The sequence below is a fragment of the Neopelma chrysocephalum genome, unplaced genomic scaffold (genome assembly GCF_003984885.1).
Source record: "Neopelma chrysocephalum unplaced genomic scaffold, ASM398488v2 Primary Assembly neopelma1_63, whole genome shotgun sequence".
NCBI classification, from domain to species: Eukaryota; Metazoa; Chordata; class Aves; order Passeriformes; family Pipridae; genus Neopelma; species Neopelma chrysocephalum.
Window position 1 is genome coordinate 8197406 of NW_020897720.1, and position 16117 is coordinate 8213522.

The 16117-nt window shown below is 40.2% G+C and overlaps 1 protein-coding gene across 8 annotated transcripts in view; it reads left to right on the forward strand.

Annotated features, from left to right (window-relative positions):
* The window catches only part of EBF1 (EBF transcription factor 1), a 274437-nt gene that overhangs the window by 102245 nt on the left and 156075 nt on the right, over window positions 1-16117 (forward strand). The gene's annotated exons all lie outside the window — the stretch shown is intronic.

The window sequence follows — 16117 nt, forward strand, 5'->3', positions numbered from 1 at the left end:
TGAGTAGCAGGCAGTTGGACACAGAATACCCTGAGAAAATGATGTTTAATCATGTGGAAAATTTTGCCATTTGCATCAGCACAATGATACATAGATAAGTGTGCTTTCAGTTCCTCAAACAAACTCAATGCTGTAACTAAACGCTTTATGAAGTTGAACATCATATTGTACACAACTTCACTGTAAAGCCATTACAAGAAAAACACTGTGAAAATCCCCTATTATGCAAAAAGCTGCATGCAATATTTCCTGAGTAAAATGAGATACAGTAAGAGGTATAACTTTGTGGCTCTTTTTTTTTCTCCATTAGCTTTTTGTTTACAGAAATTAGGTGAAGTACCCAAGCATAAATGCTTGGAAATGAAACAGCACTTGGAATCAATATATGTAAGTGGGTATCTTAAGTTTAAACAGGTGAGTAGTGTCCTTGACTCATGAGGTGTGTCATAATAATTGTACTGTACCTTGCTGAATGTGTGTCCAAAATTACAATTCTAGCCCCGTTATCCAGACCAGTGCAATACAAGCTCTTTCACAACTTTTTTGTGGTGGGCTGATAGCTCTTAATGTATTGTATTTCAGGGACCAACTTCTAAAAGAAAAGTTTATGAAAAGATGAAGAATCCCATTTGCATGTTGTAATGATAACTTGGGAACACTGGGAGGAAATTTGTTTTCCTGGAGTATCTTTGTGGGGATAGTTCTGCTTCATGGAGAAAACCTGCTTTGACACTGTCAGAGAAAAGTGCTGTCTCTATTTAAAATAATAGTGTTGAATCAGTGTTAGGAAGAGTAGTATTGAGTCATAAAAACTAATTATCACTGTTCAAAACATTCTCAAATACACTTAAGTGGAGGTTTGTTGCATAAACATACAATTAAAGAAAGAATTTGTGATGGATGCAGGAATACGCAGCACACAGACTTACTGTTTACTGGTGCAGTTAACAGATGGGGAGGCCAACTGATTCACAGATGTGCAGCTTATAAATATAAACTAACGTCTTACTAGTGATGTATATCTGCAAGTGGCAACAAATTACTTTCTCTTTAACTCTTGGCTGTATAGTGGGGTAGATTTTAATAATACGGTAACTGACACTAGAGCTGGTGACGAACGATCAACAGAAATACGCTGCACTTGCCCAGTCTTAAGGTACCGTGCTGCAAAGTGCTTGTAGGACAAGTTTTCAACATTTTGGGGTTTTTTGTTTGGTTGGTTTTCTTTTTTTTTTTTTCCCCTCCAGAAAATGTACAAATCTTGTGTTCTGAAACACATCTCAGATACTTAGCAGAACCTAACAAGAACCACATCACTTTTTGTCATCGGGCTCCTTTGAGGGGATGAGGGCAGAGGAATAGGAAGGGACACTGGAATCTTTTCATGTTCCAAAATATAATTTTTCTCTTCTTTAATAATCCCCTATTCATCTACTAACTAATGCACTGATGAAAATACTGAGTTAAGGGGGGGAAGCTGCATTCCATTGTTATATTTACTCTTTAAATAATTTAGTTGCAAAAAAATCTGAAGCCTGTTTTAGCAGTAATTAATTATTCATTAATGACATGCTAATCACATGGTACTTTGAATATTTAACAAAATGCAAAAACAAGCACTGTAGTTATGTTTTTAATGTAGGAAGGGATTTTTTTACTATATTACCTCTTTTGTGGAAAAAAATAGACCTCTTTTTCGATGGACTAGGGAAAGTCATAGTAGTGGCCTACTTTCTATTCACTATCTTCAGTCACTCTTTGTACAGTGGAATATAATGTCCTTATCTAGACTTAACAATTGACAGGGTGGCAATCCCTTGACTTTTGTCCAAATGATTTCTCAACAAAAATGGGTTAATTATCGCTCTCCGTGGCTTTTTGAATAACAAAAGGCCACGGTTCCTTTTCTTCTTTTCTTTCCTATTTACTGTATGGAAGCCTTTGAAATGCGATAGTTTAATCGGTGACACCTTCTAACCGGGGATTTCTGAGTGCTGGAGCTCTCTGCAATGAGCTCATATTGCTGTGTGTGAACATTACCATGATTAGGAGATATGACCTTTATTATGCCAAAGCCACCCTGGACTTTAAGGATGAAAATAAAACCTCTCCAAACCTCTCCATGTACTGAAGTAGGTTTGGATTGTTTCACCTCATAAAAGCCAAGCAGTGTGCTAACAATGCCCTTTTAATACACAGACTCACTGAGCTACACTCTCTTGACCAGCTTGTTAAAAATATTAATTGTTAACTACACCTTGCAACAGTTCTCTACTGAGTGTGTTAAAGTGAGCTAGATTAGAACTTCTCAAACCTTTCTCTGTTTGAGAGCTACCTTGGACATTTTTGTGATTATGCAATAGACTTTAACAGCCTGGCTAGCTTTTCCCTTTGAGTATTTTGTTTTGTCGTGGGTTCTTGGGTGAAAAATGTAAGGTAAATAGTCAACAGAATTTAGAGTCATTGTCCTCCTTGATTTTGCTCTACTCTGTGATTCCTCAGCGGGAAGATAAGTGACACAGCTACTACTCTAATTTGCATCCTATAGCCTAGATTTTGTTCTCCTTTCTAATTAGTTGGTAACTCCCATTAACGTTAATAGTACTTACAAATATGCATCAGTGAGAGAATGGTTCCCAGTAAATCTGAGCATTATTAGGGCGATACAAAATTAGCATATAGTATACTTCAAGCTCATGCTGAATTTTATAGCTTGGCTGGCTATAAAGGAGTAGAAATGCATTCAGTGACAAGATGAGGGAAAAGCAGAGGTCCTTAACTAGAAGAAATAGGAATGCTCATGCATCCCACATGTGATTGTCTTCCCAAATACTCCTTCAATTGAAGTAATGTAATTGTTTCAGAACTGGCTCAGGTGTCTCTCCTTCTTTGTTCTGCTGCTTGGAGAATTCTTCTGGCATCTGTAGCAAAACTCGTAACTGCAGACGAACTGGGCTTAGACTATGTGGATCTGACTCTGAACTTGCTTTTTGTACTTCTGCTATGGAGAAGAGGCCAGGCAAACTCTTCTTAAGATTTTTTTTTTTTGCATTTATGAGATTGAATCCAGTGGCAGAGAATGCCAAAGTAATATAATTACTTGGGTATTCTTTATTCAGTCTTCTGAGTGAAGCATTTGCCCTGTGCATGCCTGAAAGCATAAGGATTAAAAAGTTAGGAAATACATGGCAATGGGATAGGGAGGAAAGTTTGGTTGTGCTCAGGAACTTTGACAGGTGCCATTGGTACCACCTGCAGCATCTGCTCTCCAGTTGGGGTGATTCAATGAATGTCTTAGTGATTCCACAGCTACTGATGCCTGGTGTGAAGGACTGACTCCCTTATTTCAGAGTATAATAGAGAGGCATCAGACCCCAAAACACTGCTCATTAAATAGAAGCAAGATACAAAGTTTTTCTGCAAAAAATAATTGAAAATCTACCCCTCTGTGAAGTCCCTTGTGCAAAAGTGTCAGAGGAAGGCCCATTTCACCTGGCTAAGACCTGTTCATTGCAAGACATGAGCCATTCATGGAGTAACAAGTACAATCAGGACTATTGGTTCTCTACCTGGGATGGGACATAGATACACTTGAAAGTACACATGCATTCTGGGGAGTGGTTTCCTGTTCTTTATTTTTCAATTAGACATACCTAATTTTGGCTGCAGAAAACCAGCTCCTACGTTACATTTCTTCACCCTGTGGTTCGTGGTCAAAATGTTAGCTTAATGCATACAAAACATGTGGAAATTTATGCAGATGAATTAGGGTCATGGTAGAGAGAGCAATGATGCATTATCCCAGGCAAAGTATTCCCAGTCTGCCCTATTGTTATTATTTATTATTTGACATCACCAGATACGATTTTTATGCTGTTTGGGCACTTCATAATGCAGATAAAAAGATACGATCCCTGCTTGAGATGGAGGAGAACAAATTAATTTCAGACATGGCAAAGCAAGGAGAAGGGTGCAAGAGGGGAAGAGGAATCAAGTGTTAGAGGTGGTCTGATGTCTGTGCATAGCATGGAGGAGCAGTGGGTTTTTTTTAAACAAGGACTGTTGTGCAAGGTAGAAGTGAGTTGGGGGTGGTGTGGAGGGGAGAACTGTTTTTTAGGGCCAGACAGGAAGGGTGATCCATGTTACAGATACGCTGTGGCAGAAGGAACAGAGAAGTGGACTAATGGCATGTCCTGGTTAGTGTAACTGGTGTAATGCACCACAGAGATTACCACAGCCAAACTCAGGCTTTGTGGGAGGGCACAATTCCCTCAGTCCCTGCACTCAGCCCTGACGCTGAGTCAGGCCTTGTGCTGATGGAGCGTCAGAGTTATTTTGGACTTAAATGGAGGTGGTACCTCTTGTTGCAAGGCCTGTGTGCAATGCTTGAGCACCTCTCTGAGTGAATTGCCCTCATGTTGCACTTACACTCTGTGTCAGCCCAGTGCAGAGTGAGCTGTTCCAGTGCTTCCACCCACTTGCTTCTGGTTTCTGAATGAATTACACCCGATGCGTAATTTACAGTGACGTGCTGGTTACAGAGCTACTCCGGTCACTCAATAGCACATTTCCACCACCGTCTTGAAGGTTTAAGGCCAAGGAGTGTTTTGGTTGCATAGGGGCAAGGGGAAAGGGAACTTGGTCACTTGTTGCAAATGTGACTTTTAATACCAAATGGCAATTAAATGCCAGGTTTGGCTTCCTGACTGCAATTAGTGTTTGGATTATAAATTCATATTTGAGAGACTTCTTGGCATTAAATATACTAAATTAAGTGAGGGGAAGGATCAGGAAATGAGGGGGGAAAAAGGTCCTGTTGAAACATAGTCAGACATGACATTTCCTTATGTCGATAACCATCAAGGGCTTTGCTTCTCCATCCATAAAGACAAGAATGCCACCTGTCAATCAAAGGGAGAGTCACAACAAAAGATCAAGAAAGAATGGAATAAAAAAAGTCTTCTCCCTTTGGAAAAGCATTGGCAGCTTTTTTTTTTCTGCTGATAATATTTATAATGCCCACATGCAAGCACAAGGTATATATGAGTGGTGTGTACTTTATATTACAATGCTTCATTTCCTTTTAAAATTGTATTCACCCAGTGGGAGAAATTATACAAATAAGGCATTTCAAGCTACTGAAGCACGACTCATATTTGTAAGAGATATTTTACAATGCTAGGTTCTTACTTTTGGTGCTTTCAGTCAGAGAGAGCACCTTTTGTCAGTATTGAATGTTCAGTTTAAAGTAAAATCTACTTTTTCTTAAACCACAAAGAATGTGTTTGGTTCCAGTGTTGTCAATCCTTATTTATAAAAGAGAGTTTCTAGTCCTTAGAGTTCGGGGGGGGAAAAATGAGAAATTATGTTATTTAATATTAGAAGAGTCTTCTGCAAGCTTTCCCTGGTTCTTAAAACCTCCTCATTATGTACAAGTGCTGTTTCCACAACGCATCTGGAGTCTGAGGTGTGGGGATTAGTAACACAGCTGCAATAAGTAGATAATCAGTAGAACACATTTATATATTTTTTACTTTGTCTTACATATAGTAAGGTTAATGTGAGTGAAAATCGTGGAAGGAGACCACAGTTACAGTGTAAATGGAACACAGATCTTAAAGTTTGAAAAAATGAATAAAGAAGAATAAAATGTGTATACTGAATACATAATAACGTATGTTTCATATTTGAAAACTTTTCCTATCTAGAGTACTTTGAATTTCTTCATTTTGCCATCCTTTAATAGTCAGATTAAATTCTATATTCCTGGCCTACAGACTAGCTTTTAAACTAGTCTGGAAACCAAACAGCATCTTGTAAAATAAACTTCAACTTTGCATGTCAACCTGGTGCTGGTACAATCAAAATAATGTCCAACGATGTAGCTTTTACAGTTCAGTAAAAAACTCCTTGTAGTTTGTGAATGCAAATGGCATCCTGTCTTTTGCAAGCTGAGAACAGATGACAGGATGTGAAGAGAAAATAAAACGTGAAAATATAGAACAGGAAATCAAGACACGAACCCCTTAGATGGGAGCCAGCCATGCATTTGTCTGGCCTGGGACCAGATTGTGACATTCTCTTGATGGGTGGGTCTCAACAGCCAAAAAGACTCTCCATCCATGCCTGGTATCATAGTCTTTTAAAAGCTGCGTATTTTTGAGCATGTGTCTGATACTGTAGGATTCTGGGAGCGGGGTCATAAGAGTTTCAACAGGAATTGAGGAACTGTTGGTTCCAGAGGTCCTTGGAAACCTGAACCCAGCCATGTAAGTTCGGTAGTGCTGACTGAAAAACAAGAATTTCAGTCTGCAAAATGTGTGAAGCTTTCCCATTTAAATTTCTAGTCTTTGCAGTACATAAGATCAAGGACTTGAGTCCAGGTTTTAAACATTTTGGAATAGAGTCCTTGATCCAGTAGCTATTTTAGGCAGAGTCCTCTTTTTGCTTTAAAGTTCTACTTTGTGTCCAAGGTGCATGAAAATTTTGTAGAAATATTTGTAAGAAGTGACACCACAGGGAAGCTTTCATTTGTCAGTGTAAAATGTGCTGCTGAAAACCTGTCACTGGAGACTCTGTCCCTAACCTGCATTTTGAATATCTGGAGCACGTTGGCGGTCACCTGACTTTAGTAGGACTGTGTCTCTTCTATGAGGCAATTCTGTGCCCTGCCTGGGTCTCTGGGTCCATACTAGAGATATATTCTCTGTGCATGTCAGAATAAAACCTCAACACTCATTGATTTCCTATGGGCAAGGGGAGGAGCAGCAGCAAAATGTTTCTACAGGTCTTTAATCTTGAGGACTGGGGGACAAAGAGGGTAAACGACATCTTCCCACAGCTGGGATGTAGCCAGTGTCCATCCTGAGCAGTCTGCAGGATGTGTCACCACTGCAGTGCTGCATAACCACTGAACTGCAGTCAGAGATGATAAGGATAAACATACTGCAGTCTTTCTCTGAGAACTTGTCTTTGCAGCTCCACCATTGCCTTAGAGTTCATATATTGATTCCACTGTCAATATGCTTGATGAAACTACTGCTTTTATGCTTGTGTTTTGTTTTTTAACTGTAAAAGAAGCCTACAAATTCAGTTGGTATCACCACAAAATAAATAAATGCTATGAGTCTGCAGCTTATCTGGTACTTTACTTTATCTATTTTTCCCTCGAATATCATTGAAATTTTTTGTCACTTTTATCTCCCTCTAATTTGCCAATATTTCCTGTCTAATCTTGCTGTCCAAAAAGCACGATGCTGTAGGTGTATACCCACCAGTGCCATTTGATCATCACATGCCACCTTTGTACGTCTGGCTTCAACTCACTGATCGTTTTGTAGCGATATCACATGTTTGATTTGCTGTCCACCATCAGTACAGTGATCTTATGGCATCTCAGAAGTTCCTCTGGAAGTCATCACATTGACAGTCATTCTGGGTGTGCACATGCATCAACTGCCCTTCAGAAAATGTCATGATACTTCACAATTTGCATGTATTTACTGGTTGCCATAGAAAGCCTCTAGTTACTGGTATTGTGATCTGAAGTTGTGATTCTCTTTGTGGTAACTACTTTTCCATGTCCTCTTCAATGTTGTCATTCGGAGTTGTTGCTAATGCAAATCAGGGACTTTTCAGGATGGTACAGAGATGGATTGGCATGGAATGAGCATTGAGAATTTGTAGCATGGTTGTCATCATCTCTTGTGTTACAGCATATGATGTACTTGTGTTTGAGACTGCTATGGGTCAAATATAAGCTAAGGCAAGGATAGAATGAGAATTGGTCATCTCTGATTTTTGCCACAGAGGTGGATCCAGTTACATGAGCACAGTGATATGCTGGGAGTCAGTTACAAATGACTGAACTTCTGCCTCTTTGAAGATGTGGTTTGGACACCCCAGTGACTCTGTTTCTAGTGGTGCTTTCCTCCCAGCGGTGACTAAACAGAGCGTCATTTTTCTCAGAGAATCTGAATGTACCTATAATCACATGGGGGGAAAAAAAAAACCCGTAGGGCATTTTCTTGGTTGACATCTCATGTTTGCATTGAGGCTGAAATCCTGCCTCCTTCACGACCCATGGTTACTGTGTGTGGGGGCGAAGAGCTGAGTGCGGTGAAGGCACCTCTGTGCTGCGTGGGCTGCACAGCAATGCTTCCCTCCTTTCTCAATGGGGCAGAGGTGGGGCTGGAGGGGACCCAGGAGATGGCTAGAAGGAACTTATACCTTCAGAGGCAATGAAACTCTCTTGAGTGTTTGTGGGTGTCAACTGTACCTTTGCTCCACCAGGTTTTGTGACATGTGAGAGGAGGATTACCGGGAGTTCACTGGAGAGGTTGAGCACATGACTTTAATGCACTAAGCAAGGGTTTACAGTGAGTAAACTTTTACCTCACAGGGTTTTAAAAACACTTAAGTGACTTGGAGTTGTCCTTGAAATGTGCCTGTGAACAACACCATTCTCCTTGCTTCTATCAGCAGCATCCTGAAGTGGAGTAGCTGGGCACTGGTTATGAGGAAGGGCATGGTTTGGGCTCAGCAGGCACCAAAGAATTTGCTAAACTATTTCATCTTGTTTCTTTTCAAGAGTCTGGGGCTTTCCTCTTTGCAAAAGTTCTTTACCTTGAAGCCTGGGCTCATCAACAATGTTTATGTGCAGGGAGACCACACGTATGTGATGCGGAAGTGGAAGAAAGTTGCTAGGAGCCATGAGGCTGCTGATCAATGACTTGAGAGATTCCTCCTCAAAGTCCTGCTTTGCCAGGACACCTTCTTTTACAAAGTTTCTTCAGGCCTCAGTTTGTTAGAAGTAAAATGGGAAGAGTAGCTCTTCGTTCCTCCTTTCAGTCTACCAAATTTGGCACTGGCACAGCTGGTAAGAAGAACTAGTGCGAAAATTTTAAGCATCGTGGGAAGGGCAGGTGGGTACATCCTTCAGCTTTCCCAAAAATTTTGTCAGAGCTCAAATATAAAGGCACTTGGTCCCGTGATGTCCTCTCCCACTTGGAAGACTGACACCAGGATGAGCCTGTGGGACAATGAAGCTCCAAGCTTTGGTAACAGACCAGGAGGTAGCATTTTGTGAAGCTGGTAGAAACCTTCGGGAGATGCAAACTGTTTGCTTCTACATGTAGCTCCTTCCCAGCCCTTTGTACTAGGTGGGATAAAGTTTTGTGTCAACTGTTATATTTTTAGAGAAATTGAGCTTTTGGATGAGGAGGTGCCTGTGATTTCAGACAAAATACAGATCCTGAAGTGGCTAATCTGCAGAAAGAAACTAATGCCTGCTTTAAAAAGGCCTACAATTTAGGCAACCCAACCTATTGACCTTCTAACTTTGGACTGCCAAGACTGCTTGCTCAGTACATCTGTTTTTCTATGATTTTGCCTGTAATTATGTTGTCCTCTGCAGTTACTATAGTGGTTTATCCTGCTTTGGAAATGTTATGTTTTGAGGTTAACTTTCCCAGGGGGTATGTTTCTTTCTTTCTTTTTTCCCTTTCTTCTTTCTGTCAAAGCAAACAAAACACAAAATCCCACTCGTGATACAGGAGCCAGGCAGAAACCCATTAGAAAGAGTTAAAGCACCTTGTGCTGAGGGGACGCGTCTGTCAATGGGAAGTACTGTATAATGGGGTTACTTGAAAATGGCAAATAGTCCTGCATCTTATTGAATGAAAAAGGACAAATGTCACAGAGCCTGATGGAAAAATAAAGATAAGGTTAGGGGTCATGTGACCCAGACGTGTCCCCTGCTGTCCACATGAAGGGCAGCTCTCCCTGAATCTTGCTGCGATTCCTGCTTTTTGCTCTGTGTGGACAAAATGATGATTTATGGCTCCTGCCGTGGGGGTGGGTGGGTGGGTGAGTTTGCAGGCAATTTCTAATTCTCTGCTTCTGACTGTAAAGCAAAACTTCTTTTCATGTCTTATCCAGCCATCACAGCTTTTTTTTGTGGTGCCACTGTAACTATTATTTGTAGAAATCACTTCAGGAACTGTTTATTCCTCATTAAAGGTCCAGTCCTGCCCCATTTGAATCAATAGGAGTTCTGCCATTGACTTCAAGGAGAAAGGATGAGACTCTTTTATCTCCAGTATATTCTGATGTGTCACATTGCAGCATTAGCAACTGCAAGGGGTGATAACTGTGGGAAGTGACTGGTTTGCACTGTAAGAGACAATTCGTATTCCCAGGATGAAGCATCTCTTTGCAATATAATGTCAGGGAGTGCTGTGCTCTGGGTTCTCCAGAGGCGGGACCTACAGATCCAAATGGCCCTGGCCATCTTTGTCACCCTGCAGGGAAGGGCCAAAGGACAAGGTGGATTTGGTGGCTTTACACTGGTTATGTTTGAGAGCATTCTCTTTCCAGTCACATGGAAAGCCATGCAGTATGGGCCAGGTGTTTAAAACGGGATCTGACTAAGACCAGTGCTTTGAATGAAAGCTCTAAATCTGAACTGCAAGTAAAGATTTCCAGTATTAAGCCTGCATATGCCATGTTGTATTTCACTTAGCAATTGAGCAGTGTCCAAGTGCTATTTATTGGAAACACTGGACTTTTGCCACTGAAAAATATTTGTGGTGCTTTGCCATTCTGAATAACTTGGAGGTTTTTTTGGTTTTGCCTCATTTGACTTTTAAAAAAAAAATTATTGGAAACAAACTGAATTTTAAAAAATTAATTTGATGTAAACTGAAACAAATTATTGCCTCCATTCTTCAGGCAAGAAAAGGGAGACATTCCCCATAGAGCTTATTTCTCTAGTTTTTTAGTTTCACGTTATTCTAAACAAGGAAAACTTCTTAATTTTAGAACTGTAATAGTTTTTAAAGAACATATTCAATGAAAATGTGAGCTATATTTTTATTCGCCTTAGTATTAACATGTACCTAGTTCCTTATTTTTTAGCATACAAGAGCAGAAAAGTACCATTTTTACATTCTTAATCATATGAGTGAAATTTTGAGGTTGAAGTAGGTTGCCAGGAAGTGCTGTGGGCTCTACTACGTTCTGAGTTAAGCTGAATGTCTGTGTCTTTAACCTACTGCAGGGCGTCAGGAGAGCTGAAGCCCATTTAAGTCTGCCTATTGCTCCATTTCTATGTTGAGATTAGTACTTCAGAGTCAGCTACTGTTTTGAACATAGTTCTGCAAATTGAATTTAAGATTAGTATTATTTTTTTTTTAAATTCTGAAATGTATTTGTCAAGGAATCAAAAAATTTGGGGATTGATCAGACCAGATGCAGCATTAATATAAACACTGTCTATCCATCAAGGCCTATCTCCACCTTAGGAAGATGTAGAATCCTTTGTGAATTTTAGCCCCTGCTCTTGCCAGATTCTATAGACATGAGTCTATAGGATCCTCTGCTTGCAGGATTGTTTTTTGTGTATACGTGCATTTGTAGGAGCAATATCTTACTCACAAAACATCTCTAAGGATTTTTCCTGTGCAAATGTGGGGCCAAATGAAGGATATTTCTATGTGACAAATCCCCAGTGAGGAAGAGAGCAGCAGAGACTCGTAACCACTCCTGGCTCAAACTTGAAGACTGTGTTTCTTCCATCTAGTTCAGTTGGTCTGATAGATGTCAACCTCTCCTTACAAAATATGTCTTGCCTTACTGCATCCTCAGCCTGTCATGATCCCAGCCCTGTAACTACTCTTTGATTTGCAAAATCATAATATTCTTTGTATCACTAGTCTACAGTTATTTTGCAAGCTGGAAGTGATTCATTCAAATTTTTTGATTAGGACTTGCAAAATAGGATACAATCAAGAGAATTTCGAGATACACTTGTGAATGGGTTGGCAGCTCTAAAAGCAGGGCTGCAATCATCATATCCAAGCAGGTTACTCAAAGCTGGCTATTTCTAAACAAAAATCCCCTTACAACTACAGCTCATGCTACATTTCCTTCTTAAGGGATAGTTTTAGATGCAAATTCATTTATAGAGGTAGATGAGATGAAATGTGCAACAGACACACCTGACTAACTCGCATTTTGTATCTCTAACACTCAAAAGTACAATGCTTATGGTAATGAATTTTATCTATTACAAGGGAAAACAATCACCTTTGATGACATTATAGAATAAACACATTTAACAGCATGCTGAATTGCTGAAGTATCATTTTCAACGACCTCATTAGTGTCACTTAATTAAAACTTCCTGCTCTTGACTTTGATGCTGGTGCAGGCAAAAACACAGAGGGAATTGAACAAACAACAAAAAAGGGAGGGGTATCTTCTAGTGATAAATAGCAGTAGTTGCTAATGAAACCAAATTATGTACCTTTTTCCTGCAACTCCGATAAAATAATATGAAACACACAGCAACTTTGCATCAAACAAATTAATCAGCCGTCAGCAGATTCGCCTGATAATAATCTCCTTCCCTTATTGATAATTTAAGGTAAAAAAGTTGTTTTTTTCTGTACACAATCATTAGGTTGGTGATAATTAAAGCTTCAGCTTCAGAAATGCCATAATAACCGTTAATTAGCAGGATGCTATTTTCAACATAATTTGCTAATTAGGGAGGGAGCTTATATAGTGTGCGTTCCTAATTATGAAAGGGTCTTGCGCTGTAGACTCATGTGACTGGAGTGTAAATGACACCATTATGGGGGTCCTGGCAAATTTTAATTATTTATTTTAAAGTATATTTTATTCAGAAATATTTAGCCAATTTAAGCATGCAGAGTAACTGCTTTCCCTCCAAATCCCACTCCCTGCACTGGCACATTTTGCCCATCAAATGCAAGGTGCCAAATATTTTGTTGGATAAACTCCACTAATTTCAATAAAATTAAGCTGGCAGAAAATTTAGCTCAATATATTTCTTTCATGTGGTTAGAGGACAGAGGCCAAATATTGCATTGATTGCTGTGTTCTGATGTTCTAATTTCAGGGCAGAAATTGGGTACCTGCTGCTTGAGTAGGATAAATTTCTGTTTCTATCTCAGACTCAGTTTTTAGTACATGACAAACAAAAACAACACCCACACTTTCTATCCCCATTTTAACTAAGGTGCTTGAGGGTCGGGTATAAGCCTTTTTTTTTTTTTTTTTTAAGGATAACACTCAATATATTTTCTGAACTAGAACTTGATTAAATGCATAATCTAAAGAGACAGAACTGCTAGTATATGAAAAAAGGTGCTATGATAACAGGTATATATCGCCTTAAAACTAAGCCAATGTTTAGTTTGAGGATCTAGGCTCATAAATGTCTTAGATATATTTAATCTGTACCTACATATTTAATTTTTTATATATACATTTTCCTAGATGTGTATGCATTATGTATACCTAAAAGCAGACATGGACATAAACCGCATATATTTGCATTTATGTTACAAATATATATATAATTTTTAATTTGCCTTTACACCAAAATAGAAGCAAAATGCCACTGTCACTCACTGATACATATTCTTGTTTCCTAAATTGTAATAGTTGATTTCTTTGAACTGTTTTACCTTGTTTCAAATAAAACTATATTTCTCTTTCCCTTTAAAAGAAATGAAAACTTAATTCAATAATAAATGAGCTCCAGCTCGGCATAAGAGTCACTTAACTTAAATCTTTTTGTAGAGGTTCCCACTTAAGCAGCTTGAAAGACAGTAAATCACGTTGGGGAACGGACATCCCAGCTTCATTGCCACGCTGTGGAGCGCTGAATTAATGGCCACCTCTTTAGAATGTATGGATATGCCTCCCAGCTGCTGGGCCTGACAGTGTTATAGCTCAATTAATGTGATTTTGATGTAATTGCAGATAGGGAACATAGCGCCTAAAAAATTATATTTTGCCATAAGAATTATATTTTATCATCCAGATGTGGGGATGAATATGTTAAGTAATGGGGTTTCTATCTATTTTTATTTTCCAGTAAGTTATTTAACAGAGAATTAAGTGGTTTAGTTGCTGCCAGTTGCAAATGCTCAAAGGTCTTCATGGGAGGCAAAACATCGTTGTGGTTGCTTGGCCTGCTTGTGGCAAGTATGTCAACTAATTTTGTTGTCTTAGATTTTGTGCTCATGAGATGCTGTAGGAATGTCTCCTTTTCTTAGAATAGGCAGGTACGTGTCGAGGGTGGTTTTGTCCTACGTGTAAGGATTAGTTACTATGATATTCTGCAGGATTCACTTGTTGATCATGAAAAGTCTTTGCTTCCCTTTGAATCACTATAAAGGAAGACAGGGAAGCACATCATTTTTTAAAGCATGCATGGCAAAGAGATGGAGAAGGAAGAGGCAGAAAGGGTTACTGCAATGATGTTATATGGGACAAAGCTTTTTAGACTGTGAGCCTTCTGGGGCAGAGGTTATCTTTTCTGTGCCCAGACAGGAAGGTTACAGGAAGTTACAGGGATAAGTGATAGTTGGTTCCTGGATCACCCTATTGCTTTGGAGGTAGAGAAAAGGTAAAGTGAATTTGTAATCACAGAAATCTGGTGGGGTTTTTTATTTTTTAAAAATATTTACTCATTAACAAAAACATTTACTTATTAAAAAACCCGAACAAACTAATGCATAAACACATTCATTTGCATTAAGGAGATAGAACAGAGCATGCATAGAATAAACATAAGAAAAGGTAAAAGCTGTACCTAAAGTGAATGGCAGGCATTATAACAGATTTACAAAAGTAAACTATAATAAAATTCAGACTTTAGCCTTCAGGTGAGTTCTGAGCTGATCACCAATGCTCCTGCTTCTTGGTTAGGAAGGCTCTTCGAGATGCATGTCACCCTCGCTGACCTCAGTAAAATAACTACAAATATCCCCTTTATCCTTTTATTACAAAGTGAAGTAACATGGACTCAGACAGGTATGAAAAATAATGGAAGCTGACCTGTTGGGTGTTTACTCCTTTTCAGTAGTTTCTCTGCCATTTGGTTTATTTGCTGTAATTTCAGACAGTGTCATTAGCGTTGTACTTCAGGGCAGTCCTGGCACTTTATCAGCCCCCGTTTGCACGTCAGCGCATGGGGATTTGCAGAGCACCTACAGTTTGTTGTCAGTAACTGTTGTGACTGTAAATCCCCGGGCTCTGATCAGCCACTCTGGTGCCTCAGCTCCTATAGGCGCCAGGACTTTGATTTCTTGTGATGTCTACAGCAAATATCTTGAAAGGGTTGGCTTCTCATCCACCTCAGCAAAGACAAATCCCCTGATATACCCTTGAAACACGATTTTCAAGGTACTTAACCACCTAGTACTTTCAGAAGGTTTCATTTTAGATGGGTTCTCTGTATAATACAAGTAGAGACTTACAGTGTGTCTGATAGTACACAGTGCTTTCATGGGAGGTGGACCAAGGCTTTGCTTTTCCCTCTTTCTTGGTGCGCTGCTTTTACGTGCCATAGTGGAAGCAGAGGGACAAAAAAAAGATTTTTTTTGGGGGGGGGGAATATCTTGGAGAAAAGAAAAAAAGCACATAAGAGGAACATGATTGTGAAAGCTCAACAGCTGGCAAGGAGTCAAACTGTAAATCCCAAAGCCTCGTTTCATACGTGTACTTTTAAGCTGACTGGATCGCAATTTGACCAGATCCATTTACTTTCCGAATTGCCCACAGTAAATTAACATGGAGGAATCCTGTGCGCTCATATCCCAGCCCCTGGGCAGCTATTAGTGGACAGTGCCCAGTTTCCAACGCATTTATTAAGAGATTAACAACAACGCGGCAATATTTTACCTCACTAATGCCACTACCTCGCGCTACCAACCCCTGGCCTCGCGCCGCCAGGCGCCCCGAGGCTTCACGGGCTGGGCATGCGCGAGGAAGGGTGTGAGGGAGCTGGTGTGTGTTCCACACAGGACCATGTTTGTGGTGTTTTCGCGGGGCAGTGACAAAAATTAAGGGGTTTTTTTGGGGGGGGGGGGGGGGGGGGGGGGCGGCGGCCGGGCGGGGGGGGGGCGGGGGGGGGGGGGGCCGCCGGGGGGGGGCGCGGGGGGGGGCCCGCGCCGCCCGTGCCCCCTTGGCCGCCATGTCTGTGCCAACACCTCGGCTCTGCCTTGGGCTTGTGTCCCTTTCTCCCCCCCTCCAGTTCGTGCAGTTTAATCCCCTGAAAGGAAACAGAAACACGCAGCGC